At 36.8% G+C, this 20,878-nt stretch overlaps 1 protein-coding gene across 10 annotated transcripts in view; it reads right to left on the reverse strand.

Annotated features, from left to right (window-relative positions):
* TLN2 (talin 2) overlaps nucleotides 1-20,878 on the reverse strand; it is a 218,182-nt gene that overhangs the window by 146,564 nt on the left and 50,740 nt on the right. For 9 of the 10 annotated variants that reach the window (XR_015701295.1, XR_015701294.1, XM_087743609.1 and 6 more), the window contains one exon: nucleotides 4,924-5,006. The gene's annotated coding sequence lies outside the window, so the exon portion shown is untranslated. Of the gene's footprint in view, nucleotides 1-3,158; nucleotides 3,232-4,923; nucleotides 5,007-20,878 lie in introns of those variants that run through there. The other variant, XM_087743610.1, reaches the window with a different exon arrangement.

The raw sequence follows: 20,878 nt of genomic DNA on the forward strand, positions 1-20,878 counted from the left end.
ACAATTCCTGGCTTAAAGGAACAATTAAGTCCAACAGAATCCCTAAACCTAAGCTGCTATTAACGTTGTAAAAATTCAACAGTTATAAACATGTATTTAAAACCAGAGTATGTTATAATAACATCCCCCTAACTTCATACTATAAAAACGCAAGGAGGGGTGTATTTCTAAATAGAAATCTTTATCCATCCTTATCTGATCTCATCAAGGTCATCTTCTTCTGCACACAGTGCAAAGCACTCGATGTTTTCAAGCACACTATTTCTGTAGCAAACAACAAAGCACAGTATATATGGGCAAGAGGTTACACCAATACTTTCTCATCTTTATTAAGATCTGTTAACAATTTTGGTATCTATTGCTACCTGAAAAGGAACAAATAAACCACAACTGTAGAAACATAATAGTGTGTTCACAATCAAACTATTAAGAGAACTCAGCTTTATTTTTAAGAACACATGTGTTAGTAAAAAGGTATTAAAGTAACTGACATGGTAAATAACATGTTTAATGATACACCAAGTCTCAACACCAACTTGGCTTCGATACACTATTTATATTTTTAGGTGTGTGCAAACACACTAATGTTACATAAATACAGCATATTTGCGTGTGCGTGTATGACACAAACACATGCACACATGCATCCCTAAAAATCATCACAGCTTTTAAGCATGCATATCATTGAGAAAGTTTCCAATTGAAAAGGAACTGAAGAGAATACACAATTCCCTAATATGCTGTTCAGTGCAATGAGTACACTCAAGGTCAAAGCCCTCCTCCTACTCTTCCTCCCTTCCACTAACATCACTGACTGAATGGCTGACTACTTTAGCTGCAAATTTAAGACCTCAACAACATGCATCAAGCATTTAAAATATAACCCCTTTACAGCTACTGCAGGCTCAGCATCATTAGTCAACTCCAGTCGCAACAGAATGCTCATTGGATTGCTCATACTGAATTATATATTTACAGTCTGATTAATAATGCAATACTTCAAAAATCTGAAGAAATACTATCCATGGACTAGCAGCAGGATATAGAGAAAATATTCAATGGAAAAATTTGAAATAAAACTTCAGTATAATTGCTGATACTAGTGGCATCACCCTGCTGTTTTTTTCGGAGGGCCAGGGGGCTACTACCACAGTTAATAAAAGAAATGCCAGGACTCACTGATTTTTACAAGATATTTATCTAAACATACTTAGAATTAAGCATTGTGCTAAATCATATATTATGTACCTGAATGATGTACAGCATTCACCCAACATTACACAACTTAAAACTACACTAGAATTCTTATGCATAAACATGAGATTGACCTACTTTTTCAAGCCTTCCACATCCCTGTTACAGAAATGGTCCATTAATAGAGAAAAGTCCTTTTATGCTGTCATATTTTATTTGCTTTTGCAACTCCAATCCTTTCCCTCTATGATGTACCTTACTATAACAACTAGGCAAGACAGGAGTGAAATGTTTTCTTGTGTAACACTTTTCTTGCCTACTACAACCTAACCCCACACCCCTATTTCCCAATCCACTCCATATTTTGCATTAAAAGATCAAAAAGATTTCTTCACAGTTCCAAGCTCTATAAACATACACTTCATCCAAAATGGGGAAAGCAGCACCAAAATACTGATAATCACGAAGCAAGCCAGGTATTAAAAACAGGAATCTACCCAGCTTTGGCAGGAATCTCAGTTTTATTTCTGTTTCCTACTTGCTTATTATGTGCTGCGTCACGACTGTTCTCCACTGGAGTGCCCATTTCTTGTGGAAAGAGCGCTACAGCAGTTGCTTTAAGTGCAACTTCAACATTTAAGTGACACTATTAACAAAACCTGAAAGTAACACCCTGTTTAGCATTTAGGACAATGTTCAAGGAAAGAGACTTGGATGCTGCCATTGATTTGCCTAGATCATCTTTCTCCCCACCCCCCCCCCCACCAACCCACACCCACACCCACACTCCCCCCCCCCGGGCCTCTGCTTCCCCACCCATTCTTTGTCAGAACCAGCACAGGCCTTCAACAATGCCTTCTTCCACTAGGCATTTACCCAGCACTTTTCTTGAAGTATGAGAAAATACGTTTAAATTACTTACGAGTTTCTCACATTCAAGAAGACATTTATGTTTTGCTGAGCCTCAATAATCTTAACACTGGAAACTTAGAAGAGTTGAATGGGAAATTTCAAAGTGAAGTTAGTTACGCACTGCTATTTTGATGAAAGTAACAAGATTAAATATGATTTTTCATTCACCCTGAAGAGAGCTTTCACCTGATTATTATTATTGGTGATAACATGGTTTACAAAGACCACAGTTACTGCACAATAGAAAAGGGTGACTAATTTAAAACACCCTCCATGCACCACAACAAAAAAATCCAAACCAAACAAAAACTGAGAACAAAGGGAGCAACACTCAAGAATTCTTGCAGCGCAAGACCTAATTCTGATCTGCTTGCACTATATGACTGTAACGGCTGCAGCAGAAGGTATATGCTGACACACAATATTTATCTTTGGAATAAGACCATAAGCATTTCATGCATCATGGTATCAGTATTGCCTTAAAAAAAGTTATTCAACTATCATCACCATTAAAATAACACAAATGGTAAAACATACTAAAATGAATGTGACTTCATTTTCTTCAATTTCAGAGAAGGAAACAGCATATTATGGTGAGGTAATCTCCAAGTAAAACAGTTTTGGTTTTGTTTTTTTTTCCCTTTAAGAACTAATGTTGTGTAATACGGATTAGGACATGGAGGTCCATTTTCCTATAACAGTATTTTAGAATGTTTTCCGCTTATTAAAGAAAAAGTAAAGAGAACAATTTAGCACACACACCCTGCTTTTTCGCCCCCCTTTTTTTTTATAAATAGGTTTTATTTTGCTTACTATCTGGTGCAAACATGTTGTTTGGCTCTGCTGTTTTACAAATTGATACGGCTTTATAATTAAATTAAGAAAGGTTAAGATTTTCTTCTCAGAGAACTGCTAGCCAATCTACTCAAGAACAACAACACAAGTAGCCTTTCAAATTCATTCAATATTGACAAATGAGCCACCCTGTCAAAGCTGCATAAGGGCAAGTTTTCTTTAACATCAAGTTTCTCATATCTTAATATCTGAACTACCTGATGCAGAAAAGCCACTGAATCACAGCAGACAGGCAAAAATCAGCTTCCTTGGCCATTTTTGTTTCAGTAAATTCCAAGTAAACATATGCCATTAGCTCTTAAAGTCTTCTAATGAATGGGATTTCTGCAAAGACACTCACATAACATTTAAAGCTGACTGAAAGAATTTTCAGAAATTCTAGCTGTTGTTTTCCTTCCAGTGTATGCATGAAGAAAAGGGCTTGAAGTGTTCCTTACTACTCATTTTCACTGGCAGTGATTCTACTAGTGACTATGGTTACTTTCTGCTACTACTGCAATATTGTTCCATCAGTTAACCAAGATCCTATGGGAAGAGGTCACCAAATTTCTTGAGTACAAGTTTATTTTCCTACCATTCACTTACATATACAACAGCCAGCAGCACTGACATATTGCTGACAGAAAGGAGAGGAATCATTGTGGACTTTGAGAGATTCATTCCTGAATCAGGCCAGCATGAATGAATTGAAAACATTTCCTGGGGGAAAATCTCCTTTCACAGTTAAGAAACCAAGAATATTCCCAAAAACACCTGTTTTGTCCGATTAGCAAGTAGTTGTCAAACCAGTTCAACCAGTTGTACAGCCAGACATAATTAGTTTAACTACACAAAGAGATAATACTTGTTTAAAATTTCTAAAATCAAAAGCTAGTTAAGGTCTTTAGCCATGTTATTTGATACCACAATTGATAACAGTGATCTGACAGCAGCATCAGTGAAATGAAGAAAACAGAGACATTGCAAAAGAGGACTTAATGAAGTGTTAATTCTCAAATATACAATAGTTACAAGGTTCTTGCTGACAGGCTTGATTATAAGAATGCTCTATAAATATTTAGCTCGGTATAATAACAAGAACAAAACAGTGTTGCTAATCATCTAGCATTCTCTTAAGATTTGCACCTATGATGAAATGTGTATCCTAAATAACTATTTACTCTTTAGTGATTTTACTTCATTTAACCTTGTCCTTAGACATATCTGATGTAAAATAACATGCTGCTTTAATTATAGGCTGCTTTGAAAGTTCACTAAAGGCATTTTTCAAACATGGAGAATAGCAGGACAAAATTCCATTAGTGACCTTTTAGTATTACAAGCACCATTTCCAGATGAGCAGTCAAAGCCAGAGACACATTTAGAACAGTAATGCTACAAGGTCAAAATAACTCCAACAGATTAAGAATCTGGAAAAAGATTTATCAACATTTTGCCCAAAGCCAGTCTTACCACTCTGTGACATTCTCTTCTCCCAGCATTACAGTATAGAAATGGTAATGTACCTGTGAAGTTATTCTAGTAATGATTTTTCCTTGTTCTTTTTACCACCTTTCTTACATCTATTAAGATGAAACAAAGTTAAGTCATCTTCTCAGCTATTTGTTCTCATACCAATGAAAGGCATGGCCCTTTTTCCTAAGGCTTAAAAAACTCATTTATTATATGATCATATTCTCAAGTCTCCCTGGAAACTGTTTAAAAATAGTCAATAGCTGTAATGGTCAGGTTAGTCTCCTGGCTGTTAATTGCAATGTTTAGTTGGAGCTTCAATATTCATGCATCACATTTATTTTTCAGCTTGATTTCTCTCTTCACAAACACAGCCACAGTTGTATACATTTCATGCATTCTCTAAAGAAAATATTACACTAATATATACAGGCAGCAGGCAAAAGTTTTTTATTACTGTAGGAGTTATGTCATTATATGCATAACAACGGAAATTAAACAGAACCTTACCTCAAAATTAAACTTCATTTAATAGAAAATAAGCTTGTCTGAAAGTACTGCTTGACCATGTGGAATGCTTCCAGTAACCAGATCTGTAACACAAGATACAAACAAGTTATTTTCTTATCCCCAGTCCATTAATTTCTAGTTTTAAAGTACCTTCTGCCAACACATTGGAAAGGAAGCAACTCAGGAAGTTAGAAGTTTCCTTTTCTCTTTGGGAGTTGGAATTTGCATTGCCAAAAAGAATAGCTTTAAGTTCAAGGAAATAAAATTCAATCCGGGCTTTCAAATTACTCACACTTAAAAGCTCATAATAAATGAACTCTGAGTTTATACAGGTAAATACCTTGAAATTGTCTAGTCACTTAAACTTGGAGCACAAATCTGGGTGTTAACATAAATTAAACAAACAATCACATTGACTTCTCAAAGTCATCTATTTTGCATTAACTATGCTTTTCTACAGTTTACGGTCTCTGTGTGGAGTAACTTAGTAAAAAACAGCACAGCACAAGCCTCTCCGGGCAATTTCCCTTCTCAGAAGGGGGTTCACTGCAAGTATGATTGCAGGAAAATAAAAACAGAATTAATAGTTCTGTTTTGTTTTTAAAAGACAACAGAAACTCTCTTTCAAGGTTTTGTTTGTTTTGAGGAGGTGGGCTTTGTTGTTTGGGTGGTTTTAGGCTTTGTTTTTTAGAGTTTGTTTTCTTTTTTTTCATAGGATTCTTTAGATAATTTGTTAGTTGTTACTCTAAACAAAACCTAATATAGCATACAGGTTTAACACTCATCTCATGAGGATGGGCAAATCAGTTTGAACACCAAAATAAATTGCAATTTATCAATTCCCCCCACCCCAATCCCCACAGCACTATGAAATAACCACCACCTTCTCTTCAAGTATCTCAAAGTTTACAAGACTGATCGCTTTTCCAGGCACAGTAACATGTCTGGACAAATAGAAGATGGCCTAGATCTTGCTGCTAGCAAAGGCCCATGTATGTTCCGTGTGTGCAGACTGCAGTTATAGAAAGCTTTTATCTCACTTTTAGATCTCTTGGAGCACTCTCCTACTGCGACCAAAAAATTCAGATGAAGTTCTGATCCACAACACCTATCCAAATTTGAAACTAGTTTATGTATCAATTTAGAAAGACCAGGAAGTTAAAGAATAAAGTTACACATGTATACAACTACATAACAAGGAATGCCTCTTAGCTGAGAAAAGCCTAGAGACAAAGCAAAAGAATTCTTGCAAATTTTAACCAACCAAAGCTGGCAAAAACATTTCCAAGAAAATAAATTAATCATAGGATGTTTTTATTGTCTAGGTTGGTTAGAAAAGTGATTTTTTTTTTTTTCCTTTCAGTGGACTTTTAAGCAACATCAGCTCTATGCCAACACAACCATTAACCGCAGGTTAACAGATTTACTGCAGGTCAGAGTAAATGCAGTCTACATTAGGACAATTATTTCAGCATCCAGTGGATTGCCTGCATAAAAATTGGCATTGTAGTAGTTTGCTACTTTGAAATTTAGACCCCTAATCCACACTCATTCCACTTTTCAATGCCTACCAAGTCTCCAGTAACACACAAAGAATGTACAATTAAGTTTAATTAAAGGCATGTCACCAGCCTGCACCTCATGGATTTTCTGCTAAAACTTAAGGTCAGGATAAAAGCAAGTTCAGTGCACAGAATGTCTGCATATCTAACGCATTCCCCTAGGTGGCTGTAGCAGTGTATAAGGACTTTATCTGTAATGCAAGTATTTGTATTACAGTAACATGCTGAAGTCCTTTTCAGTACAGCCCATGAATTCACCAGCCACCCTACTTCCTAGAAGCCGCTATTTACTTCTCCGTACCTGCACATATTTTAAATTTCTAAAATTTGTTTGAAACGCAAATGTAAAGTATTTCAGTCACTTGCAACATTGATACCATTCTTCATTTTCAGTCCTTTGTTGACAAAGACGTCAGAAGCTCTTTCAAATCCCCAGGTTCCAAGAGCAGCAAGTATTAGCTGGAAGCATCTTCACCTCTACTCAGAGCCTTCATCAATTAAATCTGATGCCTACCAGACTAGTATCAAAAAATTAATGTCTGAAGAACATACCACATCTAGGGGACAACAAAACCTGATGTAGAAGAGGATGAAGTGACCATTCCAGTATTGCTTCTTTCTAGTTACACTTGACAAAGGTCCCCAAATAAATTTTCCAATTCAGTACACGCTGTTCATTTACCATCATTGTGATTTAAACGGCTGGCAAACTGCTTTGAAATCTGCTCTTTTCAGAGCAGATAACAGAATTGTTGCTTAAAAAAAAAAAAAACAAACCAAAAAAAAACCCCAGCTCTTGTTTTCAAACTATAAACCAAATACAGTGAACTAGAAATTTATTTTTCTGCAGTTTATCAGTAGAATCTATCGACTCATGTAAGCATTGATCAGAAATGTGACTGGGAAGGAAGGAGGTGAAGGAACTGCTCTCTTAACATTTTACATCAAGGGAAGGAACAAAACAATTGAATTGCGCATACTACCAGAGCAACCTAATGAGTAGAATACCATGTTTCAAAATTACAACTTCATTTAAAATACTAGGTTTTCAGTTATCTGAATATTTAACAGTAGAAAAATGAATGTATCTTGTGGAGTGTGAGAAACCAAAAATTGCTTATACTATGTTACGTTTTAAGACTAGCTTGAACAAATGTGACTGTGGAACGTTCATTTTCAAGTGGGTTAATTGCTGCTGAAGTAGCCATATATTTTTTTTACTTACCAATTGGAGCTAAAGAAAGCCTAAAAACTATTAATCACTGTTTGTTTATTCTATTGTCCTCACTTCCTAGAACGTAGTCAGAGATGGAACTCAACTGCCCAAAAGCCCAGTCAGCAAATCAGCTGCCCTGAACGCTGGCTTTGTTCACAGCATGAGCCTACTTACTAACATTCTTAACCTATTGTAGGGTGGGAGCAATGAGTGCATAAAACACCTAATTCTGGAAGTGTACACACAATTCAACAGGGCTTTCTGAATATTTGCAGTACTTCTTAGCATAAGCCCCCCCCCCTTGATTTTTTCCTTAGCTGCAGCTACGTTTCTATGAAGTTTTTGGTTCAAGTGCTAGTGATGTTATTTATAGAACAAGAAGACTGAATAAAGAAGAGTGGTGAAGTAGAATGTCCTTTCTCAATTCCATTGCAGAATCCTACACTGCGAATTAGAGATAAACTATAGTTTTGCCCTTGATAGATATTTCCTAGGTATTCTGCATTCTCAAAATTCTTGGAGATAATGTAGTTTAATTCAGTAGCACTTGGATTACAGGCTCACTAAGACTACAAGGATAAATTCCAGCATCCTCTTATACTACATTTCTTGAATGTGCAAAATATTTCTGCCCATTTATTTCCTTTGGGTTTATGTGTGTTTTCCTATACTGTGTTTTGTGGGGGGTTTTGGGGGGTTGGTGAGGTTTTTTATTGTTTTGTTTGTGTTTTTTTTTTCTTATTGTTGTTAGCCAAGCATTGCTGTAAAAATCAAAAGCAAATCAAAATACACGGTCCATTACAAAAAGCATGGATTCCTATGTTTTAATCTTGTTGGTATTTCATTACCACATTACTGTATCACCCCTGCTAAATGAATCTGCTAATAACTTAATATTTTGAGCTATAAACAGGGGAATAGTTCCTTCCCCCCCGCCAAGACATTGGGAAGTTTAGTTCTATGATATATGTTCCATGCTTCAAAACTTCATGCTTCTGTTCCTTGCACACAATAAAGGCATTGAATGGCCATTTTAAGTTGGTCCTAATTTAGATGTTTTGTATTGTGTGACGTCTTTCAATTCTTAGTTCCTCCACTTATCTGTCGTCTTTTATTATTTTTTAAAGACTACAAGAGTAAATTACTACAAGTATAGGAAATATGCAATATTATGAGGCACAGCTATTTTAAGCATCATCTTCAGAGACTGAATCCCTGCTACCAGTCCCATCCCTATAAAACAGGGCTGAATTCCACCAAACATATTTAAGGAGAGGATGTACACAGTACACTGCAAAGAACATATTCAACAGGACGCGATGTAGTCCACAAACTATATCCAAAAGCAGATTCCCACCTTCCTTCAAAACTCTTCCCAATAACTTACTACTTTGACTCCTTCGCATCCCAAATCTGGATTTTAGCTCTGTATATTAAAAATACCCACAGGAATACAGCTCCTATCCTCCTTTTAAGTGTTTCCTCTGTTCTCTTCTTCTGACATCTCTCTAATCCCTAATCAGCACAACAAACAAGATGGATTCTGTAAAACAACATTCTGAGAACACGCTCACACCGCTACATATGCTCATAAGCAACATTCTTAGATTGGACACACTGCACTCAATGAGTGTTTAATAATATTGCAGAGTTTGCAATGGAATTGCTTTTAGCCGACTCTGTACAACAAACAGGTAGCCTGGAAGGTGAAGCAGGAAGCATCTTCACTAGGCAAAGATGACCTACTGATCAGTACAGATCAGCTCTATATTCTAATGTAAGAACTCATATAGTTATAGTAAAGATGGCTTCAGAGCATGCTAGTACAAACACAACTTAAGTAGGACGTGAATATATCAGAGGAATAATTGGCAAAACCTAATTCTGTTATAATACAAAGTTCCTTTTTGAGGTAATGCTTGATATGATTTCTACCTTTACAAACAAGGATCTTCATCATTTTATGTAAAAACCACACACGCATGAACACTAAAGAAGAACGATTCAAAAGTGTGCCTTGCAATGAAGGCTGCAATCAGGCTTGTAGACCTCGATTTGCCATTCTTATTCATGTAAAAATGTTGAGTTACCTTCTGCTGGCAAATGTAGCATTCATGCAACAACATGAGGCCTACTGATAAGATTATAAAATGTTAAGAAAAATAAAATATTAAAACTTAAGTCGTTTACGATTTTCACTGACTATTTGGAAGCACCAAGTAACATGCATTTCAGGTTCTGTTTCAAGACTAAGGCGGTATTCAGCCCAATAGCACTGGGAGGCATCTTAATCACATGAAGAAATAGTGGGACAAGACACCACCAAAAATATACTGAAAAGCTACAGTAACCTTAAGGTTGTCTGAACATTTACTGGAAACAGCCATAAACCTGAGTAAAACTGAGCTGACATACAACTTTACTTATCAAACTGACATTAAAAACTAACAGTAATGTTTTTGTATATTAGATCAGTATAGGTTTTTTCACAATCAAAGCAGTCTCTGGCATTTACCACATTAAATATTGTTGTAACCAACAACCGTATTTTTGCAGGTGATTTCTGAGAACAGATATGCTACCTTCTCCTAAAGCATGGCATAGCACACAAAAAAACCCAGATGGATTAGCAACACACAGAGTTTATGCACCTCTGGGAAAGCCACAGGCTAACTGCAGTTATGCCTGGGCTTTCCTTTCTTGAGGGTAGACTGGCTCAACTAGGGTAACACAGCAGCAATTGCCAGGAATCCAGAGTATCCAGCAGGGCGTTCTGAGATCAAGCACATGGGCAGATGCACTCCACGCCAGGACAAATGCATGAAGAGCTCATCACAGCAACACAACCAGGGAGAGAGTCATGCCCTTCTATATACTGGGAACTATTATTCACAGAGTCTAACAAAGAGCTAACAGAAATCTTAGCCTGACACTACCTGAAGCAGCTCTCATTCTAAAAATTTTCAGTGGTTTGTATTAGGTTTTAATCTAGGTAACAGTTCATTACCAAAAGCCATTATGATAAAGCTTTAAATATTTTATATAAACATTCCTTTAAGATACTGTAACTACACTAACCATGAAACATTGAACAATCATACCGCAACCATCCTCTTGGTTAATGAGGACAAGTTATTAAATTATGAGACTAAAGCCTCCTTTATGCCTGCAGCCAGGTTTCAACTACTGATTTTTCAAGTTTTAGGCATTGCACTACCTTGAAACCAGCAAGCTCTTCTAGCTGCAGGTAAACAGAAGAATACTGCACATAAACCCAGAAATTCTGCATTTAGTTTCATCACGTGTAACTTGGTCAACAACACGGAACACCCACATGCTTTGCTAGTATGCTTACTATTTGTGAAGGACAAAGACAGGCTACAAAGGGGGAAAAAATGACCAATAAGCACCCCAAAATGGCTGCTGCAGGTAAATCAGTTTTTAAATAGTATGAATTGAAACACAACGTTTACCTTTCAATACAAAATTCAGTGTTACTTAACTTCCCCCCCCCAGCAAAGCATTACAGGAGACATTCATTATAGTGGGAAATCCATTTCAGGAAGCAGAACAAACCAATATGCAATGTCATTTCTTGCCCTTCCTCCCCACCAGACACATATGATCTACCATTTACACACTTGAGGTTTGAGAAACTACCATTTATCAGATCATAATACAGATTGCCCCGCTCTCCCTAGATAACAGGCCGCTCAGGTTGTCTCCACTCCATCCAACATCCAAACCACCCAACACTTCTGGGTCTTTTTGTGTGACATCCGTGACTTCAACCAGATTAACTGTTCAAAATAACCAGACAAGCCTGTTCTTTATTGATTATAATCAGCAACACATACCACATAGTCTATTGCTGTGCCAGATAGTTCATAAGTGACCAGAATTCACCTACTGGAACTAAGTATTCAGCATCTAGGCAAATTTGACTATCCCCCAGGTGAAACTATACTTTCAAATGCAATTGCTCCCTTACACTTGGAACTAAACATTACTCCTTAAAAACTGTGAAGTTTATGAAAATTGTGCTTCAGTGTGAGCTGAAGCATTCCATCTAGACTTTCTTCCTTTGTACCTCAGAGATGGTGGTAGCTCAGCCCTGCACTGGTCTGCCAAAACTCAGCTTTCAACCTCTAAGGATCTATTACTGTTTCACTGTATCAGATCTTAACTACTGTTTTGCAGCTTCTGTTTGTCAATTTTTACAGCATCCTGAACATATAGGATGATAGTTTTGAGGAGGTCTGAAAAGCCACAACAGGTAAATTCTGCAACACAAGAAGGAAGTATGGCATTAAGAATGCATGTTTGTATACAGCAGAAAAAAGTGCCTGTTGTGATCACAAAGTCAACTATACTCTGCTATACTTTCAAAATTACGTAAACCTCAGATCTCTTACATTATGAGGCTGAGCCAACTTTCTGTGATTAATATGAAAGATTAATATCTTCCTGTGTTTTCATGAATTTGAAGTTTTTGTCAGGCAAATACTACTTTCTGCCTATTCAGGGCTCTTCAAGAGCAGTAGATAGTTTTCCATAAAGGAACAGTTATTACTCAAACTTTATTCTGAACTTCAGTTTCCTCTCTAGGTAAGTTAGAAAAAAGGTTCTAATTTTGCTGTCTAGTAGAAAGACAAAATTTTGCTTAATGTGAATAGTTACTACTTTTAAGGTAGGCAAAGAAGGTTTACCAAAAGTTAAATGGTAACTTATTTCAATTTTTATTATTATTATTGTTATTACTACTACTACAGAAAAAGCTACAGCAAATATTCACATTCAGTCATGCTTGGTAAGTTCTTTGAAACGTATTTGCCTGGAACAGTATGTCATCCTGGCATCACATTGCAATGCCTTTCCTTTGATGACAGAAAGTAAATTTGACTGATTCACGGGAGTGATCTGAAGTACAAGGCAGTCACGCTTTACCACACACTAGAAAGGTGCCACGTATCAAACCCACCTATTCTTCTCTCATGATGTGAGTAACAGTCACCCTCTGAGTACTACTAGAGGAAGTGTCCACAGAATGACAAATATCAACTACTATTAAGTATGCCAGACTTGCAGTGACTGCAAGGAGTTAACTACAGCCATCATCCATGGTTCTTCATTTATAAAATCTCTGGCTCTAGATCTGAGCATGGAACATAGTCTTTTAAAAACAGAGCTAAATACATCATTTTCAATCATGTGATGCAATACATAGTAATTGAGAATGACAGGTAATGATGTGAAATAACAGGTCTTCAAGAATGAGTACATGGCACTTTCCTCATCAGGGTACCATTCACACTAACTGTAATTTCTGACCTTTTACAATTTGGAATCCATGCTAATGTTATCCTTTATTTCCAACCAGAAATTCTGTAAGCAGTTTAACAACTGTAAACAAGATGTTAAGCCTATTTTTCATGAGAACAGAAAGTGTAGCTTGCCTTCGAACAGTCTCAGTTCTCTGCTGGATACTAACACCTGAGCAGTGAACACAACTCCATAGTATTAGAAAGAAATTCCTCAGCACAGGGTCTATTTTCTTCCCATGCTGTGATGCTATACACTCAGAATATCCAAATATGTACTTGCACTCAGGTCAAAATTAATCAGATTTCTCATCCATTTATGCTGACATACATTACAGCATCAATTATTCAGCAATCCATTGCAAAGATTCACCGGTTCGGTGGAAGCTATTGAACCTCAGCAGTTTTATGGCAATATAAATAAACAACAGTATATTTGCATCATCTTTATGAAAGAGCGTGAATTCAGCTGTCACAAATAACTACTATTAAAAAAAAAATAGATGAGAACTACTACTTTTTCTTTACTGCTAAGTCATGAATCACTCAGGCCTCAAACACTTCTCTTAAATAAGCATCTTTTACAGTAGGTTCACATTTCCCTTCAAGCTACTCATCCAAGAAAGGCATGACAATCCATGATATAACACTGGTCCTGCTCCCAGTCGCCAGTCAAGATTTCCTCTTCAGGAAAACATATTTAACCTCCATTTTCACCAAAAAACAATTAGACTAGGCTTAGAGTTGGATCAAAGAGAAATTTACAGTATAAGGCAATTTAGAAAAAAATCCAAAGTCTTCGGCAATTAAAATGACTCCCTATTACAATGGCTACCATTTCTATGTTTCTCCTCCAGAAGTTAAAGAAAATACATTAACAAGAACATTTTAAAATAGTTTGACTATGTGCATGGTAGATTTTAACCCCATAAAAAATAAAACTATCACCAGATCCAGATCTTACATTAAAATCCCTGCAGGAAGGGTAACAAAGTTTGGTTCTAAGTACTGACAGTTACACTAACTGAAACAAAAATCTATTGCATTGCCAATATTAATTTAAATATGTCACTTTTGAGAGATACTACAAGGTTATAATCAAATTATGAGGTTGTCTGTAATGTGAACACTTCCATCTTGAATGAGGACATGAACTTCATATACAATTTTGGCTAAACACCTGCAAATAAAGTCATTAGCAATGCAAGTATTAGTTTTAGGAGTTGAGATTTCATGTCCAAGGTCGGTGTCTGAGCTAAATAAGCAATAAAATAATAAAAGTAACCTTTCAATGGACAGGTAAAAGAGAAAAGAAAAAAAAAAACCAAACACCACAAGGTTTTTGTTGTTGGTACAATTTCTTCACAGTATGTTACCAAGACAAGACACCTGCCATTCTAATGGTGCCATTCGCAAGCTGTCTATATTTAGCATAAAACTTGCCAGCTAAATCTGTTCGCACAACAGAACTACGGTCCATTTACACTGTAGGAGACAAAGCATACAATTTACCTCTTTGGCATGGCTAACAGGAAGTTTGCCAACTTTCCGAACATATTCCTCGAAAGCTGGGCTGCTCTATATTTGCATTCAAAAGGTTAGTATAGTAATGGTTCAGAGACTCCAGATACAGACTGTTGGAAATCCAACTTCAATAGAAATAAAACTTGAATTTTTCATTTTTATATTATCCTTACTGTTTTACTACACTGAAGAAATTCTTTTTAAAGAGCAGTGGTTTGTAAAATTTCCTTATCTTCAGACCAAGTTATTAAATACTTAACTTAGGCAACACATTAACCCTGACAGTAAGAAACATACTGAATCACAAATATACTAAATATCCAAAGTTCATGTTAGCATACAAATTTATAATGTTTGGAAAGAGAAATTATTTTGAACTCAAACCAGAATGATCTAAACTTACTAAAACAAAACGGATTTAAATTCCGCCCAATCTTTTTGTTAGTATGCCAACAAACCTTTGATGTATCATCTTGTCCAGGCCTGTGTGCTTTACAGAGAATCTCCAAACAAACGGAATCCTAGACCTCCTCAGAAAGCAAGCTGGTTATCAAAGAAAATGCAACTACACTGAGATGTGGAGATAAATGAGTCTGGGCCAACCCTATATACATAGACACATACATGTATGTGCATACATGTTATTATTACTCTAGACATGCAAACACACACGGCCTTCTTACAGAGCTTATAATGGCTTTAACTAGGAGGTCTTCACACTACACTCCATCACATAGGGACAGCACACCCTGCATTTTGAACACAGTCAAGGCTAGAAGTTTCCAACAGAAGGAAGTCTATTGCACTTGAGGTAAACCCCAGTGTGAAAGCCCAATCAGCAGTTAAGACAAGACACAACGCTGGAACACCTTCCTTAAGGCCCAAAGAGAACATGGAGAACATCCAGTGAACCATTCCTGGGGGAGGTAAGTCTTTACAGTACTCACCAGAAGGCATACCTACTGTTTCTCCTGTTTCAAAACAAAAGTTTAAGTTGTTTTTGCCAATGGTTGTAACTTTTTACCTTGAAAAGCTCATGTTATAAAGCAGAGGGTTAAAAGTCTCACTGTATTTTACATTATACGTACTGTAAGAATACTCCAATCTCTAATCATATGAGTTAGATATTTCCAGAACAAAAGTCAGTCACAACTTGAGTTCCTTCTTACTAGAATACCGTATTCATGTGAATATTTTGTGCCTAGGAAATTCAACAGTTAAAATTCCATGAACAAAATTCTAGCTATCATTCAGCTGTTAAAACTGCATGTATTTCTGAAGAGCTGGCAGTACACAGACCTATGATGCCAAATTCAGAGCGTTGAAGGCAGGAAGAACGTGGAGTCAAATGCAGTATTGGATTTTATAGTACTGGAGGAAAATTATGTCAAGAAATACCAACCTGCTAACAAACGCCACAGAGGTGCCTAAATTCAAGTAATGACTACAAAATTGATTCATTCCTCTATTCCGTTCTTGCACTCCAGAAAGCTATTCTTAAAATCTCAACTCATTTAGAGAAAATAGAAATTGTCATACCGTGCCTGATCTTTAGATTTCACAGCTTGAGGCTCAATTTTCTCCTCAAAAAAACAAAACAAACAAACAAAAAAAACAAAAAAAAAATATTTATCCCAGTGAAAGGCCATTAATCTATCAAGACATCTTGGAAGTATTCTAACTGTCTCCTGACAGCCCACACAAGCAGAAGGCTGTCCAGGGCAATCAGGTACCAAAATGTAGTTCTGGAAAGCAAGTTACAGCTTTCTCTGTATGTTTACCATTATAACTCTATAACTTACAGTTTAACATCTTAACACCAGTTGTTTGTAATTGTTGTGACTACTTAAAAGTCCTGGAATTTTGGAATTGAAATTACTTCCCTCATTAAAAAAAAAAGTTTGATTTTCAAAATTCTGTGGTAAATACAGTTCTCTCTCACAATTTCTCCCTATAAAAACAGCCTTTGTAGATAAAGTTATCTAATTCTGGAGATCAAACTACCTCAAATAATTAGGGGGCACACCATGATGTCATTCAATGTCTGAGTTTCACATCACTTTAGAACTGGAAGAGCTAACATTTCAGGAAGTCTCCACACTTATTTCTGCTATGCAAACTATGCAGGTGTTCCCTGTGTCAGTATTATTATATCTTTTCCCTCTGTACATTTGTCTAACCACATACAGAAACAAAGCTCAAACTTTCACCCCCAGGAAATCATTTCCTTAAGTTTATTCCAGTAAGATGAAAAAAGAAACATTATGTACTTGAAAATTAATTTGTTTTAGTCTGCTACCACCTCAGTAATCAGTAATGAAAAAGGTAAACCCAAAACTGTTTTCTATAAACAGTAACTGCTAATGCAACTAGTGCGCATGCTTTAAATAGCTGTCAGGAGTCCAAAATGCGATCATAAGGAGCCACCTGAGGCCCATGGACATCTTCCATCAGTGCAGGCTGTCACTCCTGTCAAGCTCTTAAGGTTGTAGAAGTTGAGATCAAAAGCAACTGGCATTAAAAATCACCCAGAGTGAATGTGGTTGACTAGAACTGACGTGAAGCACTTCCTGACCCACAGACACTATTCTCCTAACTCAAAGTGAGCCCACTGTCACCAGCAACTGTTCTAGATCTCTCCAGAGGAAGAAATGTGCTCCTCAGAGCAGACTACCAGTAATGAAGTTTTGTGAGAATTTCCAAGACAGTACTTTTTTGTTTTCTTGTACGCTTGAAGCTCATCTTCCCAGCACAATGACTTGGTATCAAGCTTCCTATACAGTATTTCAACCTTAGCAACCTACGATTTTTAAATTACTTTCAATGCATTTCCCTCTCCAAGTAGCAGCAAGTGAGTGAAGCCACATCAAGCAGATTAAGGAGCCGAGTGGCTATCTCCTGCATTAAGGATTTGTTTTCTTGTAGAAGGTATGTTTTTTGATATGACGGGGGGGGGGGGGGAACGGGACACACACGGAACGGAATCTAAAAGGCAGCTTTAATCACTGCTACTTATTAGAGTTCCTCAGTGATTGAGAATTTAGTAGTTCTTACAGAGTGTACACATAACTGTTGTACATTATACCAGATACGCATAAAGCAGTTCTTTCTGCCTGATTTGTCTTGGTGAACGTTAACATTTCAGAAAAAAACCCAGCACATCATTAACTATGCAGCTGCCAATTCAATTCTGATTAAAATATACTTTGAATTTCATAAGGTCATCCCACAGATATTCAGTCCCAAGCACTTCCTGTCATTTTAATTGCTTCACTTCAAGTCCTCCAAAGAACAAAAATGATGCTTTGCAGTGTTCACAGACAGGTTGAACAGCACTGTCCCAGGGGAGAATACTGTCTGGAATGGCTATTTAAATGGGGGAAAAGGGACAGACAATGCTGAAAAACACATACATAAGAAATACATGCTCTTTATACTCTGTATTGAAATCAAACATATGAGAAGCTCAACCCACCTTTGAAATTAGCTACGATAAGCTTCCTCCATATACCAGCCCAGACTTCCATAGTCTTTCTGTCACAAAACTTAAATCAGGTCACCCTGAAGCATTTTGCTAGAGAGAAAACATTGTTTGCCTTTGCTCTCAAATAAGCTACTTAAATACTGCAATAACTTGAAGTACTCAACAATCTTAGTCACTCAGAGCTGGTTTCAGTTGTTTAACATGACTATAGACCTGCAACACTGCTGCTGCAGATACAGAATATGCCCTTTACCTGCCACTGAGAAGTGCAGTTAGCATGGTTGCCACTGCTGGGTGGCATGGTTTAAAAAAAACAAAAACAAAACACACACCAAAAACTAAACTAAACAAAAAAACAAACCAAAAAACCCTGCTAACATGAAAAAATCCCACATTTCAGCAACAAATCAAGCTGTTTGTATGGAAGAGTGAACTCACTCCTAACACTTTCAATAACAGAGACCCCAGAAACATACATTTTCACTGATTTTCCATTCATTGTCCCAGAGCTGAAACCAAAAAAACCAAGTAAATCCAGCTATTTTCCTACCTGGTGTTTTTAAAACAGGTCACTGTGACACCAGTCTGCAGAGAATTAAAGCTTTACACAGAAAGAGGTAAAACATTGCATTCTTAGCTTCAATATGCATATAGCATTTCAGTATTTTCAGAATACCATAGAGTTGATATCTGAAGTTAATTCCAAAGGTTTTTTCATACATTGTCTGCCCAAGGGACTGATTCCACTGCATTCAGAAAGCACATCTGAAGTGTTTATTGCTTCCAGATTTTGAAAGGAGAAATTACTGTTATAACTCAGCAGGGCTGTCTTAACAGCTCTGCTAAAGCCTCTCTGGTTTTCAACCCAGAGTCTCACTTCAGAATAAACGTATTTCCTGTGTATTAATTCTCCAAGTATACAAAGCTCATATTCCAGTTTTAGGCAGAACAATCCATTTAACAAGGAAGATGAACACAAAACAAAACTTACATTGCAGGCTGCTTGAAACACATGCAAGTATTTGGGAACTTGAGTTGCCGCATATATTACTCCCTAACCTTTTTGCCATTCTCTGCCAAAAATCTGAAGCACTACATTAAGAATTTGCACTAAAAGCAAAATTTGATAATCATGACCTACATCCAATTCTGCACTTAATGGTTTTATTGGATCAAGCTAGCACATCGGTGACAACTGACCTCACTGTCCCAGATACATGAATTATGACATATAACGAGCAACAGCTAACACAGGTCTACTCAAGTTAATGATAAATTAAGTTAATGTATAACATTCAGATCTGAAGGTCTAGCGATGTAACAGCCCAGCTACCAGCTTGACCCCAGTGATCAGAGAACGGACACTAGTCATAGGTACAAAAAGTCTGAAACTTTTGCCCAGCTTTTGCTCTCAGAAGTCACAGACCTTAAAATACAAAAGTCTACTAAGAATACAACTGATTGTTGAATGCAATAACTAAAATACCTGCTTAGGAACATTAATTTTGTTCATAGACCACAGGAATGTAAGAATCAACATTAAGTAAATGATTACCAAAAAGCTATGCATAAGCCATTTGGATAAACAGAGGAAGAGAGCGTGTCCATGAAAACTGATGATATAATGCAACTGTATTTTGGTAGGTAGCATTTAGCAAGTTAATAGGCCAAGTAACACTGTCAGAATTCAACTTCCACCTTTATTGCTACGTTTCTAAATCTAATTTCAGTTATTACATAGATTTTATCATTAAAACCTTTAAGTGCTCCTCATTATGCTTTTAAGCAATAGAATCCAACTCTGTCATAGCATACTTTAGAAGCAAAGCTCCTGACTTGTCTGAAAATTCAGAGCAGCCCAACCCAGGGATACAGCATATACAACTTGGGAGTCTAGCAACAATTCTGAGCTATTACTGAGCCCAGTATTAGATAATAATTATCCACCAGGTAAACTACAATTAACAAGGCCACATTTAAATAGCACGCAAGCTTTTTTGAGCTACTACCTCAAAAGCAGGCACTTCAAAGAAACATAAATGTTTCTAGAAATTAACTACCTTTTTATCAATTTAACCCAAAAGGAAGACAACTGCAAAATATCCTTTAACATCAAATTTTAGTTTGAGATAATTCAGAACCATTTTCTGGATTGACTTTTACTCCAGCTGCTCTCATGAATGATTAACACCCGAGTCTCCTACAACTATTATGTTCTTGGCTCCTTGGACAGCACTTAGCTGTACGAACAGATGGACAACAAGCTTTTGGAAGCAATTCTAGCCAAGAACATCCAAGCCAAACCCTCCTTCTGGACTCACATGGGGAGGGGCATGGGGAAACCACACTTCTGGTTGACACATTTACCAACTGGCAAGCATTTACAAGGGGCAACTTTTTTCTTGGTGAGAAAGCAAGAGGGGACACATCAGTCTGAGGGCATGGAAGATGACAGATCAAGTCTTATACTTGGAAGTACCACTCTAGGATTAAACAGAAGACTAAATGCAGTATGACAGTGTAGCTCAGAGAAATACACACAATAGGCAGAGGAAAAAAAATTTACCAATGGAAAAATCACTTCCAGGATATCCAATTCTTCTGAAACATTTCTGAATTGCTGAGGGTGTGTGTGTCTGTCTGTCTGTCTGTCTGTCTGTCTCAGGGAAAAGATCAAGGATATAGTATCTTAAGTCTGAAGAATACTCCAAAATTGCCTAGAACTTCACCAGTGTGATTGAGAAAAGGCTGACCTATTGGCATTGTGTTCTACCTCCTTGTATCTTTGCAGCCACACAAAAATCTGGGAAGATGGAGAGTAGTTTCCTCTGATTGCAAAAGTCCCTAG

Source organism: Nipponia nippon, unplaced genomic scaffold (genome assembly GCF_047370975.1).
Source record: "Nipponia nippon isolate SJK-2023a ecotype South Korea unplaced genomic scaffold, ASM4737097v1 scaffold_9, whole genome shotgun sequence".
In the NCBI taxonomy this organism is placed as follows: domain Eukaryota; kingdom Metazoa; phylum Chordata; class Aves; order Pelecaniformes; family Threskiornithidae; genus Nipponia; species Nipponia nippon.